This window comes from Ranitomeya variabilis, chromosome 7 (genome assembly GCF_051348905.1).
Source record: "Ranitomeya variabilis isolate aRanVar5 chromosome 7, aRanVar5.hap1, whole genome shotgun sequence".
Taxonomy (NCBI): Eukaryota; Metazoa; Chordata; class Amphibia; order Anura; family Dendrobatidae; genus Ranitomeya; species Ranitomeya variabilis.
In genome coordinates this window covers 213,733,912-213,761,490 of record NC_135238.1, presented here as the reverse complement: position 1 = coordinate 213,761,490, position 27,579 = coordinate 213,733,912, and the positions used below count along the sequence as shown (strand labels likewise).

The 27,579-nt window shown below is 44.6% G+C and overlaps 1 long non-coding RNA gene across 1 annotated transcript in view; it reads right to left on the bottom strand.

Annotated features, from left to right (window-relative positions):
* Window positions 1-12,052: 12,052 nt before the first annotated feature.
* The window catches only part of LOC143784518 (uncharacterized), a 37,328-nt gene continuing 21,801 nt past the window's right edge, over window positions 12,053-27,579 (bottom strand). The window contains exons 2-3 of the long non-coding RNA XR_013217803.1: window positions 27,306-27,401; window positions 12,053-12,486 (exon numbers count right to left, since the gene is read on the bottom strand). This is a non-coding gene — a long non-coding RNA (uncharacterized LOC143784518). The remainder of the gene's footprint in view (window positions 12,487-27,305; window positions 27,402-27,579) is intronic.

Genomic DNA, 27,579 nt, shown 5'->3' with positions numbered 1-27,579 from the left:
GGAGTGCGGCCCATGTAGCCTACGCAGGAAGGACCGTGGCAGCCAACGGGCTCCCCTGCAGCCTATCATCACCAAACGGCCGCTCGAACTGGTTGCGCTGGATCATGTGAAGTTGACACCTAGCCGGTCAGGCTATATCTACGCTCTTACCATCGTAGATCACTACTCCAGATTTTTGGTGGTTGTACCTGTCAAGGATCTAACGGCCAGGACTGCCGCCAAGGCTTTCCAGCAGTACTTTTGTAGGCCCCATGGCTACCCGGAGAAGGTACTGACCGATCAGGGACCAGCGTTCGAAGCAGAAGTGTTCCAAGAGTTCTGCCAACTGTACGGGTGTAAGAAGATCCGAACCACGCCGTACCATCCTCAAACCAATGGGATGTGCGAAAAGATGAACCAGGTGGTGATCGACTTATTGAAGATCTTGCCCATAGAGGAACGGAACCTGTGGCCGACGAAGTTGCCTGATTTGGTGGATATCTACAATCACATCCCAGTAAATTCCACCAACTGTACTCCAGCGTACCTAATGAGGGGAAGGCCTAGCCAGTTACCCGTTGATCTGGACATGGGGGTCCTAGTCCCCGAAGATACCTCACCGGATGCAGATTGGGATGCAGAAAGGCAGCGAAGGTACCGCAAAGTACAGGAGTGCGTGGAAAGAAGTCTCGCCCAGGCTAGGCAAAAACAAGAAAGGGACTACAACCAGCACGCTCCTGCGATTCCCCTGTCACCTGGTGAGCAAGTACTTAAACGAAAGAGGAGACTACACAAGCTCGATGACCAATGGGAAGCGGAACCGTATACCATCCTGCCATCCGATTTCGACAACACGAAGGTCTGTCTCATCAGCAAGGACAGAGGGGAGACCTCGACAGCGGTATCCAGGGATCACCTTAAGGTCTGCCCCGATAAGTTGAGAGAGAGGGACACGGCCCCAGGAATCTCCCCACCGGTGGAAAAGGAGAAGATGATCCATACCGTCCTTGGTGACTTTCCCCAGTCCTGGACTCAGATAAATCAGGCCATCGTGGTACCTGTTCTAATGTTTCAACAGCCGGACCCACCAGAAACAATGGTGGTACCAGATAATCCGGCCCCGCAACCTCAACAAGCCTTACCTGAAGATGCCATGCCAACCGTTGACCCGGCAAATCCTCCCTCTGCTATCGGTGAACCTGCTGTACCCACTGTTGATAGCAGCAGCTCTGAGAGCCCCAACCTGCCAGTGCTACCCAGACTCACTAGAAGTGTAGCTAGAAGACAGTGCACTACACCAGCTGTAGCAAGCATAGCGGGCCCTGTTAGGCCCATAGCAACCCCTGCGCTGCGAAGGTCCACACGCAGCACTCAGAACCAAACTCCCCTCCGCTACAAAACTTGGAGGTATTAATAAGGGCTGCTATTTAATTAAAAATGTTTGTGTGCATATCTTTTGTTACAGGTTTTAAAATGGACAATAGAGTAATGGACGGTGAATTGCTCAAAAACTTTCAAAAGGGGGGACCCCTTTGTTTACCCGGGGTCCCCGCTGTTTTAACCACTGAACTGAGAGTCATAAACTGTGCATGACCTAACTTTCGCAACGTTCAAGAGTCCTCACCTCCCATAAAGGGAAGCACTGTTATGTTTAATTGTTTATGCTATTTCAAAATTTTGTGTGTTTTCTGTTAACATGTATTGTTGTTCTTGTTTTCCCAGTCCGGGAGTACTGGATTTAACCGGGGGGGAGTGCAGTGCCCCAGAGTCCTGGTCATTGCAGTAATGTCGCTCTGCCACTAAGGGGAGTGATGTTACGTTTGATTGCACTAAAGGAGTTTCTCTGACCAGGTAACAGTCACTCTACACTTCACACTCCGGCCACCAGGGGGGGTTGTTCTATCTAGTAGGCCACTCCTCACACTCTGGTAAAACTGGGGGTTGGACAGGAAGACGGGGAGAGAAGTTACTGGGAAGAGCTAGTGAGAGGACCTGTCAGGGATGGGATCCTGGCAGACTCCTAAGAGCAGAACTAACCAGTGAACAACGGGAATACAGAAAAGAGGCATTAGGACCAGAAGGAGTCGTGCTGTTAGACCGAGGCAACATCCTTCTGAGGCGCAAACAGTCGGTGGCCGGAACGCCGAGCAAGTAAGAGACTCTAAGTACTACTGCAAACCACGGCCGGACAGCCAATTATAGGTTGGCTGTCCCACACAAATCACCTAAGCAGACAACGGAGGCAGCTGTGGGAGAGGGGCGACTCCAGGGTCCCGGAAGAACTCCAGGCCTACCCCGTCATACGGGTGCGTCCTACCATATCACCTGGGGGACGGAGAGAGAACGAACATCAGAGACAGGCAGAATCAGTTGTGAGGACTATCCCGGGAGCTCAGCAGGGAAGGACTACAACACACAGCGCTAGAAGGTAGACACTGATTCCCACCTGTAAAGAGAACTCCTGATGTGCCTTTGGACCGGCCGGTCTCTGACAGCCCTGTTGACAGCGCTCTGGACTGAGGATTCTTAAACCTTCAGTAAAGAGGTAAAGAGACTGCAATCTGGTGTCCTCGTTATTTACTACGACCTACACTGCACCGCAATATCACCACCATTTACCACCACCTTTCACTGGACGCCCCTCAGCAGGGTCATGGACCGGGTCTAGCCACCGTGACAACCCCAGAACAGAGACTCAGAGGCCCGGTACCGGGTACCCCACGGCCCTGCGGCAGTGGGGGCGCTCCAAAAGCCTTCCTCTAGCGCGGTGATGTTGTAGTCCCTTTCTGCCTATGGCTTCTGATAAAGTCCTCACAGTTCTCTCTGTCCCCCATATAATATAGAACACAAACCCGTATGACAGGTGACTCGAGCCTTTTTACAGGATCTCTATCATGACCCAGGCTCTATGCGTCACTGGGCCTCCTGGGTATTGAGGTGGATAGGTAACTTGCAGTTCAGCTGTCCTGCCGGTGTCTGCTGTAAGTCATAGAGTCCCTTACAACCACGGTATTCTGGCTACCGGTTATCTGCACTTCAGAGGGAGGCAGCTCATTCGCAGCTGGTCTCCCCTGATATCACTCTCCTGTGCTTCACTCTCCTTCATGCTCACTGAACGATGTTCTTTCTTTCTGTATGTCTCTTTCTCCAGGGGCTGTAGTACTTCAGACTACAGGGCCCCTTCAGACCTTCTGACACTCTATGACGGTCTGCACTCTCCTCTGTCTCTCTCTGATAGCAACTCCCTTTCTGACCCTTTTCCCTCCAAATCAGAATTTATATAGGGAAGCCACCCATAAACAGGGTGTGGGCTCCCCCTTCTGGTCTTGAGTGTGAACATGTTGTGTGCATTGTGATTACCTGATAAAGAGATATCCTTCATCGCTTCCAAGCGTAACATCACTCTCCCTGTGAGGAAAGCAATGTCACTGTGACGAACAGGACCCTGTGGTGCCACACTCCCCCCCGTTAAATCCAGTACTCCCGGACTGGGAAAAGGAAACATAAACAGTTGCAGGTTAGATAAAAGACATACAAAATTCTTGAATGCTTGTAAACAGGTAAAACAAGTCAATCAATGTAAACTTTGGCTTCCCTTTATGGGAGGAATTGATGCTTGAACGTTGCAAAAACATATTTACATAAACATATATACTTTCAAAAATAGAAAACAGTACTATAACAGACTATAAAATGCAATTACCCTCTAAGGGTATACTATCTTTAAGATTTCAAAGTGCAAAACAAACGTTACCTTTATTTTCTTCAAAGTGCAGAACTTTTCTTACAAACGGCGACTACCCCTACGGGTATACTGCATCAGGTCCGCTCAATTCAAAAGTGCAACATTAGGCATACTGTAATCTTCAACACTTTCTGCACATAACACTATCTGGCATATAAAGTACAGTTCTTACTAACTTTTCTGACACTATCAAACATCACTTTAATAAAGTGCAACAAATCAACATTCCCTTTAAGGGTACAAATATTTTTCAAGTCATTAGTACTTTCTGAGTATGTTTCCTATCTATTCTGACTATATCAAATACTATCACTTTATTAAACAAAGTGTAACCAGTTCAACATTTTACTATGCTTTCTTCTGCATATTTCCTTATCAACTGAGGTCGCATTTTCAAAAGTGCAATTTATCATTCAAGTCAATCATTTAAATAGCAACAACGATGCGAGGGACCTGTCATGAACCCCCAACGTAGGGCTTGGGCGGGCTTCAAGGCGTGTATCCAGACCCGGAATCCTGCCGTGCCAAACGGGTTTTTCTTCAGGTCTCTGTAAAACAAGGCAACTTTCACAGCAATATTAGAAACAGTTTCTTTAAAGCTTATTTGTAAAACCAGTAGGAAGCACCTAAATAGGTGCCAACTATGTACAATGGAAAGTTTTTGGATCACTCACTGTCCATGATCTCAATGTCTTTAAACAAATAATCCCTTTAAATAGAAATCTGGTCAGGTTAAATGAACTTTCAAACTTCAACAATTATAACAGTAATTTTAAACTTTCAGCAACAGTTATTTAACTCTTTACTTTCTTTTATGCTTGCCTGGCTAGGGATGGTTGCCTTCCCTACTCCTCCCGACATCTACAGTGCTCCTGCCAGGTTATCATGGGGATTTCCCCTTGAAGCATGATCATGTGTTGTGAACTGTGTTTCTGGGCTCCCTCTGGTGGTCACTAACGGTACTGTGTTAGGCATGTCTTGTTGCAGGCCTGGGCTCCAGCTGGGTCATTAAGCAGCGGGTGTTCCCTATTTAGGTCTCCTCTGGACTCAGTCTCTTGCCTGGCATCGTTGTATCCAGTCCTATAAGGTTTCCTCCTGATTCCTTTCCGTCTGTCTCATGCAAGAAAAGCTAAGTCCGTTTTGAATACTTTGGATCATTTGCATTTTTCAGTGTTTTTGTCCAGCTTGCTTGATATGTGATTTTCTGGCTCGCTGGAAGCTCTGCTGATATTCCCCCTCCGCACCGTCAGTCGGTGTGGGGGTTCTTGAAATATTCAGCGTGGATGTTTTTGCAGGGTTTTCTGCTGACCGCATAGTTCACTTTCTATTTTCTGCCTATCTAGACTAGTGGGCCTCACTTTGCTGAATCTAGTTCATCTCTACGTTTGTGTTTTCCTCTTGCCTCACCGTTATTATTTGTTGGGGGTTTTCTATATCTTTTGGGTTCAATTTCTCTGGAGGCAAGTGAGGTCTTATTTTCCCTCTAGGGGTAGTCAGTTCTCCGGCTGGCTCGAGACGTCTAGAATCAACGTAGGCACGTTCACCGGCTACTTCTAGTTGTTGTGTTAGGATCAGGTATGCGGTTAGCCCAGTTTCCACCTCCCTACAGCAGTTCCTATGTTTTTGTTGACCTTGCCGGAATACCAGAGATCCTCTACCACTGGGATCATAACAGAATGCCAGGCCAAAAGAAAATGTTTATTGCATCGCAGAAGCGGGATTAAAAAGAAGTTCTGAGTTTTGTTTTTTTTTTTGTTTTTTTGTGTTGCTGCAGTTCGCCTAGCTTCTTCCATCCCCTTTTTCTCTGAGTGGCTTGAGCTCTGCTGCAGATATGAATGTCCAGACTCTGACTTCTAGTGTGGATCAGCTTGCTGCTAGGGTGCAAAGCATTCAGGATTTTGTTATCCATAGCCCTATGTCTGAACCAAAAATATCTATTCCTGAGCCGTTTTTTGGAGATAGATCTAAGTTCCTGAATTTTAGGAATAATTGCAAATTGTTTCTGTCTCTGAAACCTCGTTCCTCTGGTGATTCCGCTCAGCAAGTTAAGATTGTTATCTCCTTCTTGCGCGGCGACCCTCAAGATTGGGCCTTCTCTCTGGCGCCAGGAGATCCTGCATTGGTGAATGTTGATGCGTTTTTTCTGGCACTTGGTTTGCTTTATGAGGAGCCTAATCTTGAAGGTCAGGCTGAAAAGATGTTGCTGGCTATCTCTCAAGGTCAGGACGAAGCTGAGGTGTATTGTCAAAAATTTCGGAAATGGTCCGTGCTTACTCAATGGAATGAGTGTGCCCTGGCCGCAAATTTCAGAATTGGTCTTTCTGAAGCCATTAAGAATGTGATGGTGGGGTTTCCTATCCCTACAGGTCTGAATGATTCAATGGCTCTGGCCATTCAAATTGATCGACGTTTGCGGGAGCGCAAATCTGTTAATCCTTTGGCGGTGCTGTCTGAACGGTCACCTGACCCTATGCAATGTGACAGAATTCTGACCAGAGCCGAGTGGCAAAATCATAGACGTCAAAATGGGTTGTGTTTTTACTGTGGTGATTCAACACATGTTATCTCAGCATGCTCTAAGCGCTTAAAAAAAATTGTTGTTAATCCTGTCGCCATTAGTACTTTTCAGCCTAAGTTTATTTTGTCTGTGACTTTAATTTGTTCATTATCTTCTTACTCAGCTATGGCTTTTGTAGATTCTGGTGCTGCTCTGAGTCTGATGGATTTGTCGTTTGCCAGGCGCTGTGGTTTTGTCCTGGAGCCTTTGGAAAATCCTATTCCTCTTAGAGGAATTGATGCTACGCCATTGGCAGAGAATAAACCTCAGTATTGGACGCAAGTGACCATGTGCATGACTCCTGTACATCAGGAGGTGATTCGTTTTCTGGTACTGCATAAAATGCATGATGTTGTTGTTTTGGGTCTGCCATGGTTACAGGCCCATAATCCAGTTTTAGATTGGAAAGCTATGACTGTGTCAAGTTGGGGTTGTCAGGGGATTCATGGCGATTCTCCATTGGTGTCTATTGCCTCTTCTACTCCTTCTGAGATCCCTGAGTTTTTGTCAGACTATCAGGATGTATTTGATGAACCCAGGTCCAGTGCCCTTCCTCCTCATAGGGACTGTGATTGTGCTATAGATTTGATTCCTGGTAGTAAATTTCCTAAGGGATGACTGTTATGATCCTAGTGGTAGAGGATCGCAGAAGTTCCAGCTAAGTCCGCAAACACAAAATCTAGCTCATAGGGAGGTGGTAACTTGGCTGACCGTATATCTGATCCTAGCACAACAACTAAAAGTAGCCGGGGAACGTACCTACGTTGATTCTAGACGTCTCGCACCAGCCGGAGAACTAACTAACCCTTTCAGAGGAAATAAGACCTCACTTGCCTCAAGAGAAAGGACCCCAAAGTTATGATACAAGCCCCCAACAAATAATAACGGTGAGGTAAGAAGAAAAGACAAACATAAGTATGAACTAGATTTAGCAAAGTGAGGCCCACTAATTAATAGCAGAAAATAGGAAGAGGACTTATGCGGTCAGCAAAAACCCTACAAAAATATCCACGCTGAATATCCAAGAACCCCCGCACCGACTAACGGTGTGGGGGGAGAATATCAGCCCCCTAGAGCTTCCAGCAAAAATCAGGAATCACATTGTAACAAGCTGGAACAAAATAGCAGTAATGCGAATAAACAAAAATAAGAAAGCAGGACTTAGCTTATCTTGCAAAAAGCAGGAGACCAGGAGACAGGAGCAAACAGACATAGACTGACTACATCGATTCCAGGCACTAGACTGAGTTTCCAGGAAGTCTAAATAGGAACACCCAAGGCCTAACGAACCAGGTGGGTACCAACCTGGAGAAAGACAATCCAAGTATCATACCGCTAGTGATCACAAGAGGGAGCCAAGAAATACAGTTCACAACAGACGACTCTTTAATTTATCTGTGCCAGAGCATGCCGCGATGCGGAGTTATATAAAGGAGTCTTTGGAGAAGGGACATATTCGCCCATCCTCTTCTCCTCTTGGTGCAGGATTCTTTTTTGTGGGCAAGAAAGACGGGTCTTTGAGACCTTGTATAGATTATCGTCTTCTGAATAAGATCACGGTGAAATTTCAGTATCCTTTGCCATTGTTGTCTGATTTGTTTGCTCGGATTAAGGGTGCCAGTTGGTTCACCAAGATAGATCTTCGCGGTGCGTATAACCTTGTGCGCATAAAGCAGGGAGATGAATGGAAAACAGCATTTAATACGCCCGAGGGTCATTTTGAGTACCTGGTGATGCCTTTTGGACTCTCTAATGCTCCTTCTGTGTTTCAGTCCTTCATGCATGACATCTTCCGGAAATATCTGGATAAATTTATGATTATTTATCTGGATGATATTTTGTTTTTTTCTGATGATTGGGAGTCCCATGTGAACCAGGTCAGGATGGTGTTTCAGGTTCTGCGTGAGAATGCTTTATTTGTGAAGGGTTCAAAATGTATCTTTGGGGTACAGAAGGTTTCTTTTTTGGGTTTTATTTTTTCCCCTTCTACTGTGGAGATGGACCCAGTCAAGGTCCGTGCCATTCATGACTGGACTCAGCCCACGTCTGTTAAGAGCCTGCAGAAGTTCTTGGGCTTTGCTAATTTTTACCGTCGTTTTATCGCTAATTTTTCTAGCGTGGTTAAACCTTTGACGGATATGACCAAGAAGGGTTCTGATGTTGCTAATTGGTCTACTGCGGCCGTGGAGGCCTTTCGGGAGCTGAAGCGTCGGTTTACTTCAGCGCCAGTCCTGTGCCAGCCGGATGTCTCTCTTCCCTTCTAGGTTGAAGTTGATGCTTCGGAGATTGGTGCAGGGGCCGTTTTGTGGCAAAGAAGTTCTGATGGCTCCGTGATGAAGCCATGCGCCTTCTTTTCAAGAAAATTTTCGCCTGCTGAGCGGAACTATGATGTTGGTAATCGGGAGTTGTTGGCTATGAAGTGGGCATTTGAGGAGTGGCGACATTGGCTCGAGGGAGCTAAACATCGTGTGGTGGTCTTGACTGATCATAAAAATCTTATTTATCTCGAGTCTGCCAAGCGCCTGAATCCTAGACAGGCTCGTTGGTCGTTGTTTTTCTCCCGTTTTGACTTTGTGGTCTCGTACCTGCCTGGTTCGAAGAACGTGAAGGCTGATGCACTTTCTAGGAGTTTTGTGCCTGATTCTCCTGGAGTCTCGGAGCCGGTTGGTGTTCTCAGAGAGGGAGTGATTTTGTCTGCCATTTCCCCAGATTTGCGACGAGTGCTGCAGAAATTTCAGGCTGATAGGCCTGATCGTTGCCCACCGGAGAGACTGTTTGTCCCTGACAGATGGACCAGCAGAGTTATTTCTGAGGTTCATTCCTCGGTGTTGGCGGGGCATCCTGGGATTTTCGGTACCAGAGATTTGGTGGCTAGGTCCTTTTGGTGGCCTTCCTTGTCGCGGGATGTGCGTTCGTTTGTGCAGTCCTGTGGGATTTGTGCTCGGGCTAAGCCTTGCTGTTCTCGTGCCAGCGGGTTGCTTTTGCCCTTACCTATCCCGAAGAGGCCTTGGACGCACATTTCCATGGATTTCATTTCAGATCTTCCGGTATCTCGGAAGATGTCTGTCATCTGGGTGGTGTGCGATCGTTTTTCTAAAATGGTCCATTTGGTGCCCTTGCCTAAGTTGCCTTCCTCCTCTGATTTGGTGCCTTTGTTCTTTCAGAATGTGGTTCATTTGCACGGCATCCCTGAGAATATTGTGTCTGACAGAGGATCCCAGTTTGTCCAGATTCTGGCGATCCTTTTGTGCTAGGATGGGTATTGATTTGTCTTTTTCGTCGGCTTTTCATCCTCAGACTAATGGCCAGACCGAGCGAACTAATCAGATGTTGGAGACTTATTTAAGATGTTTTGTTTCTGCTGATCAGGACAACTGGGTTACCTTTTTGCCACTGGCCGAGTTTGCCCTTAATAATCGGGCTAGTTCTGCCACTTTGGTTTCACCATTTTTCTGCAACTCTGGTTTTCATCCTCGTTTCTCCTCGGGTCAGGTTGAACCTTCTGACTGTCCTGGGGTTGATTCTGTGGTGGATAGGTTGCAGCGGATTTGGAACCATGTGGTGGACAATTTGAAATTGTCACAGGAGAAGGCCCAGCGTTTTGCCAACCGCCGCCGCGGTGTGGGTCCCCGACTTCGTGTTGGGGATTTGGTTTGGTTGTCTTCTCGGCATGTTCCTTTGAAGGTCTCCTCTCCTAAGTTTAAGCCTCGCTTTATTGGTCCTTATAAGATTTTGGAAATCCTTAACCCGGTGTCTTTTCGCTTGGACCTTCCAGCGTTATTTGCTATTCATAATGTGTTCCATAGGTCCTTGTTGCGGTGGTACGTGGTGCCTATGGTTCCTGCTGTTGAGCCTCCTGCCCCGGTTTTGGTTGAGGGCGAGTTGGAGTACGTGGTGGAGAAGATTTTGGATTCTCGTATCTCTAGACGGAGACTTCAGTATTTAGTTAAGTGGAAAGGCTATGGTCAGGAGGATAATTCCTGGGTTGTCGCCTCTGATGTTCATGCGACTGATTTGGTTTGTGCCTTTCACGCTGCTCATCCTGATCGCCCTGGGGGTCTTGGTGAGGGTTCGGTGACCCCTCCTCAAGGGGGGGGGTACTGTTGTGAACTGTGTTTCTGGGCTCCCTCTGGTGGTCACTAACGGTACTGTGTTAGGCATGTCTTGTTGCAGGCCTGGGCTCCAGCTGGGTCATTAAGCAGCGGGTGTTCCCTATTTAGGTCTCCTCTGGACTCAGTCTCTTGCCTGGCATCGTTGTATCCAGTCCTATAAGGTTTCCTCCTGATTCCTTTCCGTCTGTCTCATGCAAGAAAAGCTAAGTCTGTTTTGAATACTTTGGATCATTTGCATTTTTCAGTGTTTTTGTCCAGCTTGCTTAATATGTGATTTTCTGGCTTGCTGGAAGCTCTAGGGTGCTGATATTCCCCCTCCGCACCGTCAGTCGGTGTGGGGGTTCTTGAAATATTCAGCGTGGATGTTTTTGCAGGGTTTTCTGCTGACCGCATAGTTCACTTTCTATTTTCTGCCTATCTAGACTAGTGGGCCTCACTTTGCTGAATCTAGTTCATCTCTACGTTTGTGTTTTCCTCTTGCCTCACCGTTATTATTTGTTGGGGGTTTTCTATATCTTTTGGGTTCAATTTCTCTGGAGGCAAGTGAGGTCTTATTTTCCCTCTAGGGGTAGTCAGTTCTCCGGCTGGCTCGAGACGTCTAGAATCAACGTAGGCACGTTCACCGGCTACTTCTAGTTGTTGTGTTAGGATCAGGTATGCGGTTAGCCCAGTTTCCACCTCCCTAGAGCAGTTCCTATGTTTTTTGTTGACCTTGCCGGAATACCAGAGATCCTCTACCACTGGGATCATAACAATCATGTCCTCCTCTGCGCTCACCTCCAGCGGTGTGCCTATGGGTTTTAGCGGTGCTGTCACATGCCCCTCCATATCGCAGTCCTAGTCCCAGGGAATGTGCTAATAGCCCCAACCAGGTCAGGGGTTTGATGGTGCTGGGAGCGGGCCTACCAGTGACTCATCGGCCTGCAGCGTGGCACAGTCGGTGGCCGCGGAAAGGTCAGTCACTGGAACGAGGTTAGTAGCTGGGGCAGGAGCAGTTGCTAGAGCGGGGTCGATCACCTGGGCAGGGTCGTTCCTCATACCTGCTTCATATGCGGTCCCTCCGGTGCCGGTCTGCTTTTCTGCTGAAGCTGCAGTCTCTGGTCGCTGGACAAGCCGCAGTGTTGTCGTCTTCTTCAACGGCGTCTCACTTTCCTGCTCCGCTGGGGTCAAAGGTGCAGGCTGCAGGTTTTTCGTCGTCACTGTGACGACCAGGACCCTGGGGCGCCACACTTACACACTGTGTTTAGTTGAGGGTGCAGTTAATCACACAGAGAAGACTATACAGTGTTCATCATGGAATGCTCCATTTTCCATGTGGTGCCAGATCGCTGGGTGTCCAATATTGGGAAATCTATGACAAATTTATTTAGGGTACCCTTTTGACAAAAATGAATGATCCAAAGAGGACAACCTCTTTAAAAGGGAACTTGCCATCAGGATCATGATGCACAAATCACGGGCAACATTTATGAGACACAGGCTGCTTAATTTTACTCTTTGAACAGCTGGACAGGGACTATGTGTCTTGGATGACTAGTCTGAGGCCAGTTCCCATGGCTTCTCCCACCTAATCTCTTTGACTGATAGGTCTCTCCTTATGTATGCATGTGAAAGCAGGTGAACGGATGCAGTAATGGTCGGAGGCAGAGCAAGGGTTAACAGAGGAGTTTTCTATAACAGCGTTACTCCACACAGGGAGGGGGTAAATGGAAGATAGGGTAGTTAAACTGTATATGATTAACTTAGGGACAACAGGTGTATAATAAGGTAGGGGAGAGTTCAAAAGCATCAAACTTATTGATCCAGCCTTGATGAGGAGCAGTCTCTGAGATTTTAGTGGCTGCATTCCGGCCTGAACGCTTGAAGAAACCGGTGTCATCCTGGTACGGAAGGGGCCTTGGATTCCGGTGTCATCGGTGGTCCTGGGATGTCCGATCAAAGTTCCTTGGTCCAAGGGGGAGATCCGCTGGAGGAGGAACAGTACTCTCAGGCGCCGACACAGCACGGGAGTATGCGGGAGCAGATATGTCAGGCAGCCGCACTCTGTTTGCGGTCTGGTCATCCCGTCTGGGAGTGTGCCCTCCATGGTCAGCCTGCAAGGAGAAATCACTCATGGTCAGTGGCACTACGGGAATCAGCATGGTCAGCGATCTCTGGAAGCATCTCCACCTGAAGTCTCTGCTAAGCTTCCGTAGGCCACTCTGGCTGGGGCCTACTTTGTCCTGACCGTGCAGCATAGATCAAGACAAAAAAGATGATCATAAGGCCATTGTTAAAGTATCAACAGACTGCCAAGGTTGGAAAAGTCAGGCAAACCATACATCATAATCACCCATAATCGACGCGCAGCTCCAAGTGACAGACAGTTACCACACATAAAGATCTATACTAGTGGGTGGCTGATATTACATAGCATCTCAAAAAGTAAAACAGCCCAATGACGGATCGATTTAACAACAAAGTGTCACATAAATTTACAGAAAATTCTAATATATGACTGCCAAATTTCCCAGCCTTATGCATAGCCACCCACACACTGCATCCCTCATTACCGATGGATAATAAATCCCCCTACGGGATCATGCTAAACAGGGGTACTAAAGTACAATTACCTGGGGACACTGTGATGGAAGTTGCCGCTGGCACCTGGAACAGCGCGTCCGCCCCACCTAACCGTGCAGCGCAGAAGGGCTCGCACCCAGTCTCTGCACACTACAGCTTCCCGCCCACACTGAACTCGTTCCCGTGCACTGTCGCCCTTTTATGTTCTCCATGCCCCCTGGTCTCAAGTTCAACAGTCTGTCAGGGGAACTAAACTCCCCCCTCCCCCTGCAACTCGGGTGACAGCACCTGTGGTTCCAGACTCGTCCCGGACAAGGTACGCTGAGGCCATCTCTCCTCCTTACACATGTAGGAAGAGATGGTGGCTCAGTGGTTAGCACTGCAGTCTTGCAGCACTGGGGTCCTGGGTTCAAATTCCACCAAGGACAACATCTGCAAGGAGTTTGTATGTTCTCCCCGTGTTTGTGTGGGTTTCTTCTGGGTTCTCTGGTTTCCTCCCACAATCCAAAGACATACTGATAGGGACAAAAGCTTTTGAGCCCCAATGGAGACAGTAATGATAATGTCTATTAAGTGCCGCAGAATTAATAGCGCAAAATGAATAATTAGCCAAATAGCCAACCTGCCAGTCAATTTGAGCAGATTATGTAGAATCCCCCGAGGACCAGCCGGTGTTTTACTAATTCTGCCCGTGGTTCAGGTAGCGTGAGTCCGATGATAACTTTTCTCTATGGACCAAAACACTTGATTAAGAGGTAAATATTGCCTTAACTATTTGCAAATTGGCATAAAATTAAATAAACGGGATAATTTATGATTAATGGCAAAGAGTCATATAATGCTACTATCAGTGTCCAGGTCAGGTCTCCAATGCTATAATGTGCTTTTGGGCAGTCGTGGCACGGAGCGCGAAGTGTTAATTGTATAGTGAATCTAGCTTTCTTTATGCTTTTTGTCTTTTCAGCCAAGTTTTTCAGCAGAGATTTACAGATAGGTCTTTACAGGTACATCTGCATTTCTATTTAAAAGGCATAAGGTGTATTCTTGGCTCGGCAGAACCTTCACATTTATGTGCACAATCTCCGTCTGTCTTTTTTAATGCTGCCAAGTGGCATCTGTCGAAAACAAGGCTACTGTACATAGGTGAAATGCGGTGTTTTGCTTCCAAAACGTAGCCCACCTGTTCAAAAGTGGAAATTATTCTGCCTGTTCTGTAGAAAGGATGACTGGACAAGTGCGGCCAACTCTCTATTAAAATCAATGTGAATTCCAGAAGCACCGACACCATCTCTGGACTGTCGAGAAATGTGCATGCTTGGATGTTTCCGTAACTTCCTCCAAACGGGCACCTACCCATGTAGCCTCTTCCTTGGCTTGCAGAATGGAGTAGGGGTGTAAGGGATCCCAATTCCCCCAATAGGTAGGAATCCCAAAAGTGATGTTTCCACCTACTCTGACATTTATAGTGTATACTAAGGAAACTCATTTACTTTGTTTTCTATTAATAAAGTAAAATAATATAAAGTACTTAAAAAAAAAGTTATCGTATGTCTCTTGCCCTGCGACAATACAAACCATATTTTTTTTCTAGGAAAAATGTTTTTATGGTGCACAAGTAGTGGTAGTAGTAGTGAAATGTTAATACTGCAAGATGAATAATGTGCTAAAAATGAAGCAAAAAAAAAGTGGTGGAATTGAACTTTTTTGTTAACTTACCCCCGAAAATGTTATAGTTAATTAATGAGTTTAATGTACTGTATATAATAATAATAATAATAATAATATTCTCTGAATGTGGTTATGAAAAAAGATTACTCATTGCTCTTTGCATGATTAAACAAAAGTTTGTATAACACGTGTCCTTCTCATTTGTAAAATCATAGATGTATGTGACTCACACCTTGTAGCCCCATCTTATTCTGTATTTTCATCACCGTTTAGTTAAAGGCGATATCCAGCTAACAACAATTATGCTATTTTTACATCTAAAAAGTACTCTAATCTTCAGTTACAACCTGCAGCCCTGGGGTCTGGCCATTCTTCCAGTCTCTGTTTGCCACAAGGCATCTTTTTCTATCACAGTAGGTGACCAGAGCTGTGGAAGGGGGCTGGCCAAGGGCTGCTTATTTCAGTAGCTAAGCCGGCTCCATTCTGTGTTACAGCCCATGCATAGACAGAGAAGGGGGTTGGTTTAGTTATTGAAATGAGTAGTCAGCCAACACCACTCTCCATCAATACTTCATACTGAAGAACCTACACAGAGAATATGTTCAGAAACCATAGAAGGCCCTCCCGGGACTCGGTGCCAGAGATAGTACCAAATGATCGGAGCATTTCTCAGACAAGTATATCTTACTAAATTAACAACTTTAAAAAAAAACAACTAGACAGCCCCTTTACATGATAATTGAAAGGACATTGCCTTTGGATTCCTGTGCAACTCAATGGGTAAGTAAGTCTGGTCATTGATATTTCTATCGGAGAGTCTACACCTCTTCTATGGGGTCCAGAGGAGACATCGTGCAGCACTAGGTCACCCAATTTCAGATCAGTATTCTGGGGAGGGTGAATCGGTTGGTAGACGACTGTGATGGACATCCAAGTCCATATGAAGTTGCACCATGGCCATTAAGAGTGTTCGTCAGATCAAAGTCACACAACAAACACTCTCCCCACTGATGGCCTTTGGCGTTACACTACTATTCTATATATACACAGTGTGTGGGTGTTAAAGGTTCCCTTTTGCACCTGTTCTGTTGACCACATTCAGACCTGACTATATACTAGAGAATCAGCAACGTGTCTACGGTGCATCATAATCATGACTTTCCTGTTTGTCATAAGCATGTGAATTCCAGCATAAGTTGTCTAATTGGACACCGTCTCTTCTTACCCTGACACGACCATCTGTCTACACATCATTTCCCCAACTGCCTCCTTTCCACTAACACCTGTTCTATTACAATCCCCGAATAAAATGTCTTGTGTTGCTTTCTCGGCAGTGAACAATACACTTCATATCATGTGCTGGATATGCTGGATACAGATGAAATGGATCATTAGATGCACAGGTTTTTTTTTTGGTTTTTTTTATAAATGTGTGATGACTTGAGTTAAACTGGTATTCTGGATTCTGCAGAAAATTCTAAGAAAGCCTCAGGAAATCAATGGCATGTAGCCTGAATCCCAGGGGCCAATGCCCTATTAGCTTAGTCTCAAGGCTTTCTCTCAGCCCACCTAAATGTCCTTCAAAGCTCAAATCTTATTAGATTTTAGTTTAATTGAGCTGAAATTCCTGTTCAGGAGAGGAAAAAAAATAGCTAGAAACTGATCTAAGGTGGCTATCGTGATTCCGACTGCATAGAATCGAGCTGCTTGCATTGTATTGCAATACATGCAAGCTGCAGAAGAGTCAAAAGGTCAAAGTATAAGGTATCATATTTTCATTATCCTGTTAGGAAAGATTGTTAAATCAATCCATTTTAATGGTTACTAAGGTTGCCATACACAGTGGTGTGACAAAGTGTTTGCCCCCTTCCTGATTTCCTACTCTTTTGCATGTTTGTCACACTTAAATGTTTCAGATCACCAAATAAATGGAAACATTAGACAAAGATAACACAAGTAATCACAAATTGCAGTTTTTAAATGAAGGTCTTTATTCTTAAGTTAATTGCAATAGTTACCCCCCCCCCCCCCCTAAAAAAAAAAAAAAAAAAGTTAGCTGTGGTATATCACATCTTTGGGAAGCTGAGTCCAAGTTCCTTAGCTACACCCAAGCCTGATTACTGCCACACCTGTTCTCAATCAAGAAATCACTCAAATAGGACCTGCCCGACAAAGTGAAGTAGATCAAAAAATCCTCAAAAGCTAGACATTATGCCGTGATCCAAACAAATTCTGGAACAAATGAGAAACAAAGTAACTGATATCTCTTAGTCTGGAAAATGTTATAATTCCATTTCCAAAGCATTGGGGCTCCAGTGAACCACAGTGAAAGTCATTATCCACAAATGGTGAAAACATGGAACAGTGGTGAACCTTCCCAGGAGTAGCCGACTGACCAAAATTCCTTAAAGAGCACAGCAATGACTCTTCCAAGAAGTCACAAAAGACCCCACAGCAACATCCAAAGAACTGTAGACCCCACTTGCCTCAGTTAAGCTCAGTATTCATGATTCCACCACAAGAAAGAGACTGGGCAAAAATGGCCTGCATGACAGAGTTCCAAGCCAAAAACCAGTGCTGAGCAGTAAGAACATAAAGGCTTGTCTCAGTTATGCCAGAAAAAAATCTTGATGATCTCCAAGAATTTTGGTAGAATACTCTGTGGACTGACTAGACAAGAGTTGAACATTTTGGAAGGTGTATGTCCCATTACATCTGGCGTAGAAGTAACACAGTATTTCAGAAAAAGAAACATTATACCAACAGTAAAATGTGGTGGTGATATTGTGATGGTCTGGAGCTGTTTTACTGCTTCAGGACTTGGAATACTTGCTGTGGTAAATGGAACCATGAATTCTGCTGTCTACCAAAAAATCCTGACGGAGAATATCTGACCATCTGTTTATGACCTCAATCTGAAGCGCACTTGGGTTATGCAGCAGGACAATGATCCAAAACACATCAGCTAGTCCACCTCTGAATGGCTTAAAAAAAAAAAAAACAAATTTCAAACTTTGGAGTGGCCTAGTCAAAGTCCTGACCTTAATCTGAGTGAGATGCTGTGGCATGACCTTAAAAAGGTGGTTCTTGCTCCGAAATCGTCCAATGTGGCTGAGTTACAACAATTCTGCCAAGATGAGTGGGCCAAGATTCCTCCAGAGTGTTGTAAAAGACTCATTGCCAGTTATCGCAAATGCTTGCTTGCAGTTGTTGCCCAAGCAGCTATTAGGTTTAGGGGCAATCACTTTTTCACACAGTTTCCTGTAGGTTTGGATTTCTTTTTCCCTTAATAATTAAGACCTTCATTTGAAAATGGCATTTTGTGTTACTTGTGTTATATTTGTCTAATATTTAAATTTGCTATGCGATCTGAAATATCTAAGTGTGAAAAACGTGCAAAAGAATAGGAAATCAGGAAGGGGGCAAACACTTTTCACACCACTGTACATAAATAACTGAACACTCCTATTTGTCTTAACAACACCATAAATATAACCAATGTGTCTAAGCATTTATCTTTATTTCAATAAAGTGAATATTATGCTTGTTTATCATTTGGTGAACAATGTAAAAATAAACAGAATTGCAGGGGGTTTTTTCATTCTAATCTACAAAAAGGCTTTTTTTCAATTTTCAATACAGTATATTTAAATAGAGTCATTAAAAATACAATATATCCCTCATACAGCAATGAAGAAGTAAAAACATTATGGACCTTTAAAGGCAGGGCTGAAAAAAATAAAGCAAGAAAAATGCAGGGAAAGGGTATAGAAAGTTGGCATATATTGAACAAGCTACCCACAGCCTTCAAGCACTTTATATAGGTAGGCCTGTGGACTAATTGTCCAGTTCTTCTTTGTGGCAAGGAGGTATATATAGGGGTCCCACCAGACATAGGACCTAGTATAAATTGCAACCTCTAAAACCCTTATATCCAAAGGCATAACATGAAGTTCATGAGACTGTTTGCAAAATCTCTGACAACGTCCTAGACTTTGAAGTGACATTTGTTATATTGGGGTTTTCCTATGTAGCATAGGGACCATTGGGTCTTACCTCCTGTAGCTATATTTGGCAACTTTTAAAGACAACTATAGAGAAGATCATCCATTTGCAGCTTCGTGCACAGCTGGTAAATTTTGTCTAGAGCCACGCCAAATTTCAGAAGCCTCTCCATCCACTCTGTTTCTCCACCTCTCAGAACAGCTGGATTCTGTGGGGGTTTCTGACAGATTCAGATTGGCAGGTTTGCTGACTTTTCCTGGATGTCACAGGTCCTCCGAGACCTGCTCCTGTAACATCTGCTTTTGAACACCAGGCACTGCCAAATTCATTCTGTAGTTGCTGCTGGTGATGGAGAAGACATCAGGACCAGAAGTTCTAGGAGGCACAAACTGTGTCTAGCCACTGAAACTAGGGTGTAATACCACATATTATTATTATTATTTATTTATATAGCACCATTAATACCATGGTACTGTACATGTGAAAAGGGGTTACGTACAGAGTAGTGTTGAGCGATACCGTCCGATACTTGAAAGTATCGGTATCGGAAAGTATCGGCCGATACCGGCAAAGTATCGGATCCAATCCGATACCGATACCCGATACCAATACAAGTCAATGGGACTCAAGTATCGGACGGTATTCCTGATGGTTCTCAGGGTCTGAAGGAGAGGAAACTCTCCTTCAGGCCCTGGGAACCATATTAATGTGTAAAAGAAAGAATTAAAATAAAAAATATTGCTATACTCACCTCTCCGACGCAGCCTGCACCTTACCGAGGGAAGCGGCAGCGTTCTTTGTTTAAAATTCGCGCTTTTCTTTCCTTACGTGAAGTCCCGGCTTGTGATTGGTCGCATGCCGCCCATGTGGCGGCGACGCAACCAATCACAGCAAGCCGTGACGTAATTTCAGGTCATTCAGTATTTTAAAATTACGCTCCGGCTTTGTGATTGGTTGCGTCGCAGTCACATGGGCCACGCAACCAATCACAGCAAGCCGTGACGTAATTTCAGGTCCTTAAGGATTTTAAAATTACGTCCCGGCTTTGTGATTGGTTGCGTCGCAGTCACATGGGCGCCGCAACCAATCACAAGCCGTGACGTCACGGGAGGCTGGACACGCGCGCATTTTAAAATGGGCGCGTGTCCAGCCTCCCGTGACGTCCCGGCTTGTGATTGGTTGCGGCGCGGTCAACCAATCACAAGCCGGGAGGCTGGACACGCGCGCATTTTAAAATGCGTTTTAAAATGCGCGCGTGTCCAAATTGTACACTTATTTATATGTATACAGAAGTATGATGTTTTCAACCCTGTAGTTTGGCTTAGCTTGGCACTTTTTGATGTATTACGAGGCTCAGGTCTTGATTGTGAGCTTGGTACACACTTGTGATTGGTTGACCGCGCCGCAACCAATCACAAGCCGGGACGTCACGGGAGGCTGGACACGCGCCCATTTTAAAATGCGCGCGTGTCCAGCCTCCCGTGACGTCCCGGCTTGTGATTGGTTGCATCGCGGTGAACCAATCACAAGCCGGGAGGCTGGACGCGCGCATTTTAAAATGTGCGCGTGTCCAGCCTCCCGTGACGTCACGGCTTGTGATTGGTCGCGGCGGCCATGTTGCCGGGACGCGGACCAATCACAGCAAGCCGTGACGTAATTTCAGGTCCTGCAGGATTTTAAAATTACGTTCCGGCGTTGTGATTGGTCCGCGTCCCGGCAACATGGCCGCCGCGACCAATCACAAGCCGGGACGTCACGGGAGGCTGGACACGCGCGCATTTTAAAATGTGCGCGTGTCCAGCCTCCCGTGACGTCCCGGCTTGTGATTGGTTACGTCGCCCATGTGACCACGACGCGCCCAATCACAACGCCGGAACGTAATTTTAAAATCCTGCAAGGACCTGAAATTACGTCACGGCTTGCTGTGATTGGTCCGCGTCCCGGCAACATGGCCGCCGCGACCAATCACAAGCCGGGACTTCACGTAACCAAGTAAACGCGCGAATTTTAAACAAACAACGCTGCCGGTTCCCTCGCTGAGGTCCGGGCTGCGTCGGAGAGGTGAGTATAGCAATATTTTTTATTTTAATTCTCTCTTTTACACATTATTACATTAATGTTGTTTCGATACCCGATACCCGATACCACAAAAGTATCGGATCTCGGTATCGGAATTCCGATACAGCAAGTATCGGCCGATACCCGATACTTGCAGTATCGGAATGCTCAACACTAGTACAGAGCTGTAGATATCATTTACAGTTAACGAATTTACCATGGCAGACTGGTACAGAGGGGAGAGGACCCTGTCCTTGCGGACTTACATTTTATGGGATAATGGGAAAGAGACAGAAGGCCGGGGGTACAGCAGCTCTGGTGGTGGTGAAGCGGCAGCTCTGGTGATGGTGAGGCGGCAGCTCGGGTGGTGGTGAGGCGGCAGAATGGTTAGTGCAGGCTGTAGGTTTTCCTGAAGAGATGGGTTTTCAGGTTCCGTCTGAAGGATCCAAGGGCGGTGGATAATTGGACGTGTTGAGGCGTGGAATTCCAGAGGACGGGGGATAGCCGGGAGAAGTCTTGGAGGTGGTTGTGTGAGGAACGAATAAGTGTGGTGGAGAGTAGGAGGTCTTGGGAGGATCGAAGATTGCATAGGGGAAGATATTGGGAGATTAGTTCAGAGATATAGGGAGGGGACAGGTTGTGGATGGCTTTGAAGATCAGTGTTAGTAGTTTGAACTGGATTCGTTTGGGAATTGGGAGCCAATGGAGGGATTGGCAGAGGGGAGAAGCAGGGGAGCAGCGAGGAGAGAGGTGGATTAGCCGGGCAGCAGAGTTGAGGACAGACTGGAGTGGTGCAAGAGAATTAGCGGGGAGGCCACAGAGGAGGGTGTTGCAGTAGTCGAGGCGGGAGATGATGAGGGCATGCACAAGAGTATTAGTAGACTGGGGGCTGAGGGATGGATTCTGGCAATATTTTTGAGTTGGAGGCGACAGGAGGTGGCAAGAGTTTGGACGTGCGGTTTGAAGGACAGGGCAGAGTCAAGAGTTACCCTGAGGCAGCGGGTTTCAGGTGCGGGATAGAGCGTGATGCCATTTACCATAATAGGCAGATCGGGTAGGGGGGATTCGCGAGATGGAGAAAAGATGATGAGTTCGGTTTTGTCTACATTGAGTTTTAGGAAGCGGGAGGACTGGAAGTATGTGTTTGCGCTGTTCAGCTGGAGTAATCAGCTCCCTACTTTGGCGAGTGATACTGCACCACACCCCACTAAACTCCCAGCTTACTGTCGGGAGTTGCCAGATATAGATTTTGCTAGTCCTGCTTCACATCTCTAGTAATGCTCCATTTTGACCTGCATTATTCCCATTCTGATCTCATCCAATTTCCTAACTATTCTTTTGATTTTGTTAATTTTACCTTTTTTTTCCAACTTGACTATTCCTGCTAACCCGCTCCATCAGCCAGCAACTACTCCAAGGACTCAAGCCAGGAACTCCGTGTAACTTCATATCTCTGTACAGGGTTTAAATGGTGAAGGCAGTAACACTCCTGGGACCTGATAGATGGAGTTGCCTTTTCGTAGAAGCCTTTCCACTTATTCCAGGAGAATTGGCAAGTGTGGATTAGCGGCATCTACGCTTTTGGCTTTGTTACTTATTTTGAAGATATATATTTTAGGAGACGTTAAAGGTTTTAAATGCCGCTATACTTTCAGCTATCTGTTGATTTAGCTTTGTAAATTAAGTCTACTGAAAATGATTGTACATTTTACATTTTCGGCAGATATGGAAATGAATATTCCCTGAGCACCAGAGTAATGTCCTGTTGATCAACATCTCCATCAATCTGTAGCAGTTTGCGATCCTTTTGATGTAATTTATCTTGAGTAATTAACATGCTTTTTTACTGGAGCATATGGCAGACTTACTCGTAAACATACTATGAAAAAACTTCTAATGGTGCTTATATCCATAGCTGAATTGTAAGATATCAAAATTCTTCCATAGATTCAGAGGAATAAATTTTTTTCTGTTCGTGACACTGGGGGGTTCAGTTACAGATGTATTTGTCAGCAAAGTTTTCATCAGACTGGTGGTCCTCTCATCTTTCCATTCCATGTTAGAAGCATTTAATGGTCTGGATGACCCAATATTATACTATTTTGGCTTTCAGAGGTGATCGTTTTCTTTTTTCATATCCAAATTCCAAAAGTTGTAACTTTTATATCTTGCCATTGACATCACTATTCTTACAGAACAAGTTTTTTTTTCAATGCCACTATTTTGGGATACATACAGTATACCATAGCAAAAAGTTTGTATTTTTTGAGAGGTAATGGAAAAAAACAGCAATTTTTGTATGTGATTTCTAATTTATACTATGCAGCATAAATTACACAATGTTACCATTATTCTGTGACTTTGTCATGTTTTTTCTACAGAAAAAAATATATTTTTATTATTTCTTTTCTTTCTGTTGAACAAAAAATATCAATTCTGACTGGGTTTTTTTTGTATTTCATTGATGATATCCCTGCTTACTCACATGCTTGCTGCAACCAATCAGTGACATCATCGGTTTTGTGCTGTACACAGGTGATGCCAGTGATTGACTGCAGCCGGCACGTTGGTAATAGCAGCGGCAGGTGATTTTCCAGGTGGGTATAGGTTATTACTTTTAATACCATTTCATCCCTTCGGTTAATTTTGTAAAATTAAATTAAAAACCATATTTAGATATTTTGATACTTTCTTCGATATTATAGACGACTATGGAAGAAATGTGCCGGAAAGGAAAGTCCAGCAATCATGGCAGTCACAGTTTATTATAGGCTTCATGAGGGGGCGCATAATTTAATGATGAAGATATGATGTATTTGCATAAAAATAGAAGGCATGGAAAATGAATAATAATAACAATAATTGTTCTTCCGCTGGTTCTTTCATGTTTTGGAATCCCCTTTTATGAAATCTTCAACTCTCTCCTGAACACTCAAACTTGACTCGGCGATGAAGATAATAATAACTCTGAGGGTTTGTGAAAATGAAGAACAACATCTACAATAATATTCAGATTGAAACTGGTGTCATGAAGAGAAAGCTTCTAAATTTACCAAGGAGTCATTAACCCATGTTAGAAAGAGGGAAAGAGAAAAATGAAGAACGGTCAAACTTGAACTCGACATCAACCTCCTTCTTTTTTATCCTTAAACCCTAAGGAAAAGTCCCCTGATTCGGAGTCGTGCTCCAGAAATGGTCCAAAAACATTAAAAACCATAGGTCTACGAATCTATTACAAGAATGCTATAGCTGCTCATGCGTGGCCACCTCTCGCAACGGAGCAATGGTTATCATACACGTACATGTCAACTCTACCGACATTTCCAGGAGTAGGTCAATTTTTTAAATCTGATATTTGCATCGCATTCGGACATGAAAGTTAATGAGTTTGTGGAAACCATCAGACTACATCTGCGTGTAGGCTGATTTCCACGGACTGACAGAATGGAGAAGACGGAGACATTTTTGGGTATGTAATAGAGTGGGTGCGAATCAATTCGCGGAACCATTGGGCTCTATAATCTGTGGCCATTGGGCACAAGCTGTGGAAACTGTCTCCTACCTACGGTTCTTGTTTTGATTAACCGACATGGCGCAATGTCATGTGCATCCCAGGCCAGCTGATCAAAGGAAGAGCCAAAGATGTGACAGATGTCGGGATGTAGGAGATGGTTCTCGGGGCTCCATTCCAGCCACCATGGAATATTGACCAATTCCTGCAAATCATTTTGCACCAACTCTAGCAATTATTTTTTCTAAATCCTTTAAGAATTTTCCTTAGAAAAAAGGGGTTGGCTCCAAATCAGATTCAAACGGTAATGTAATTTGCTGAATCTTTGGGACTTTTTACTTTGCCCAAAGAAAGTTCATTTGACACTACGGTTTGCCACTCTGACCCTACAGATGGCACTTGTGTAACTGGAGATGAAGCCATCATGATATCAGATGTTAACATTTCTTTGATTTATAACATCTGGGGAATCTGTCTGGTATGATGCCATCACCGACGACACATGACATCATCAGCGGGAAGTCGAAGGTTCTACAATAGTTTCGCCCCCGTGTTTAAGATTACCTGGGCCAGACAAAGAATCAATCAACTAATAGGGAAATAACAGTCAGGGAAAACATTCCAGCAGTAAAAAAAAAAGTAAAATTGAGATTGTGCTTGGCTGATAGAGGCAAGCAGCTGCCGAAGTGATGGAGAGAGCCATATGTTTCATGCTGTAAATGCTTCTACATTTTAGCTGACTGCTCGGTGGAGGAATTTACATATTAAAAGGTTGTTGACTTACTATATACTCAGCGAGACAGTGGGCAAGATTTATCAGCCGACTTAGGCTACGGTCACACACCCTTGTGCTGTCCATTTTTATTTCTCGAATATTACGCCGACCCATAGATTGTTCCATATACGCGCCAGTATAAAAAAATGATCTCTGTCTCCAGTCCGTGAGACTCAGACTACGTCCAATTATCATCAGGTTTGTGGAATGTTTGATGGGAGCGCATGCTATAAATTTTGGGTAGGAGCACATACTATGAATTTTGGATGAGAGCGCATACTATGAATTTTGGGTAAGAGCACATACTATGAATTTTGGATAGGAGCGCATACAATGAATTTTGGATAGGAGCACATACTATGAATTTTGGATAGGAGGGCATACTATGAATTTTGGATAGGAGTGCATACTATGAATTTTGGATAGGAGAGCATACTATGATTTTTGGATAGGAGACCATACTATGAATTTTGGATAGGAACGCATACTAGGATGTTTCTCTCAAAATACAGTACAGACCAAAAGTTTGGACACACCTTCTCATTTAAAGATTTTTCTGTATTTTCATGACTATGAAAATTGTACATTCACACTGAAGGCATCAAAACTATGAATTAACACATGTGGAATTATATACTTAACAAAAAAGTGTGAAACAACTGAAATTATGTCTTATATTCTAGGTTCTTCAAAGTAGCCATCTTTTGCTTTGATGACTGCTTTGCACACTCTTGGCATTCTCTTGATGAGCTTCAAGAGATAGTCACCAGGAATGGTTTTCACTTCACAGGTGTGCCCTGTCAGGTTTAATTAGTGGGATTTCTTGCCTTATAAAGGGTGTTGGGACCATCAGTTGTGTTGTGCAGAAGTCTGGTGGATACACAGCTGATAGTCCTAATGAATAGACTGTTAGAATTTGTAGTATGGCAAGAAAAAAGCAGCTAAGTAAAGAAAAATGAGTGACCATTATTACTTTAAGAAATGAAGGTCAGTCAGTCCAAAAAATTGGGAAAACTTTGAAAGTGTCCCCAAGTGCAGTGGGAAAAACCATCAAGCACTACAAAGAAACTTGCTCACATGAGGACCGCCCCAGGAAAGGAAGACCAAGAGTCACCTCTGCTTCTGAGGATAAGTTTATCTGAGTCACCAGCCTCAGAACTCGCAGGTTAACAGCAGCTCAGATTAGAGACCAGGTCAATGCCACACAGAGTTCTAGCAGCAGACACATCTCTACAACAGCTGTCAAGAGGAGACTTTGTGCAGCAGGCCTTCATGGTAAAATAGCTGCTAGGAAACCACTGCTAAGGACAGGCAACAAGCAGAAGAGACTTGTTTGGGCTAAAGAACACAAGGAATGGACATTAAACCAGTGGAAATTTGTGCTTTGGTCTGAGGAGTCCAATTTGAGATCTTTGGTTCCAACCACTGTGTCTTTGCACGACGCAGAAAAGGTGAACGGATGGACTCTACGTGCCTGGTTCCCACCGTGAAGCATGGAGGAGGAGATGTGATGGTGTGGGGGTGCTTTGCTGGTGACACTGTTGGGGATTTATTCAAAATTGAAGGCATACTGAACCAGCATGGCTACCACAGCATCTTGCCGCGGCATGCTATTCCATCCGGTTTGCATTTAGTTGGAACATCATTTATTTTTCAACAGGACAATGACCCCAAACACACCTCCAGGCTGTGTAAGGGCTATTTGACCAAGAAGAAGAGTGATGGGGTGCTACGCCAGATGACCTGGCCTCCACTGTCATCAGACCTGAACCCAATCGAGATGGTTTGGGGTGAGATGGACCGCAGAGTGAAGGCAAAAGGGCCAACAAGTGCTAAGCATCTCTGGGAACTCCTTCAAGATTGTTGGAAGACCATTCCCGGTGACTACCTCTTGAAGCTCATCAAGAGAATGCCAAGAGTGTGCAAAGCAGTCATGAAAGCAAAAGGTGGCTACTTTGAAGAACCTAGAATATAAGACATATTTTCAGCTGTTTCACACTTTTTTGTTAAGTATATAATTCCACATGTGTTAATTCATAGTTTTGATGCCTTCAGTGTGAATGTACAATTTTCATAGTCATAAAAATATAGAAAAATCTTTAAATGAGAAGGTGTGTCCAAACTTTTGGTCTGTACTGTAAGTCTAAATGCTTCAGATTCCTTTAACATTTTGTTTAGTGACATCATATGTGAAATCACCGGAAAGCCCAGCTAACTCACAACTTGTAGAGAAGACTACAATTTTTTTTTTACAGGGATAAACAGGGGTAGAACCATGAATGACTATTTATCAAAACTGCTGATAACCTTTATATAAGAGCTGTATGCTTTACCCCATATTTCCTCCTCCTTTATGATAAGCCAAATTGTGACTTCACTGTATGAAAGGTCCCAGAAAGGCTGTAGTGAAACTTTTCCTTTTGCAGAATCTACAGAAATTAAGAAAATAGCTGTCACTCTGTGCAAAAAATATATTTATTAAATCATGATAACAAAATTGATCCAAAAATATACAAAAAGAGCAATTCGGAGACAGATTAAGGCTTGGTTGGCTACAGTCTTAAATTTTAGTCTTCGGGTTCAACAAGCATGAAACCACAAACTTAA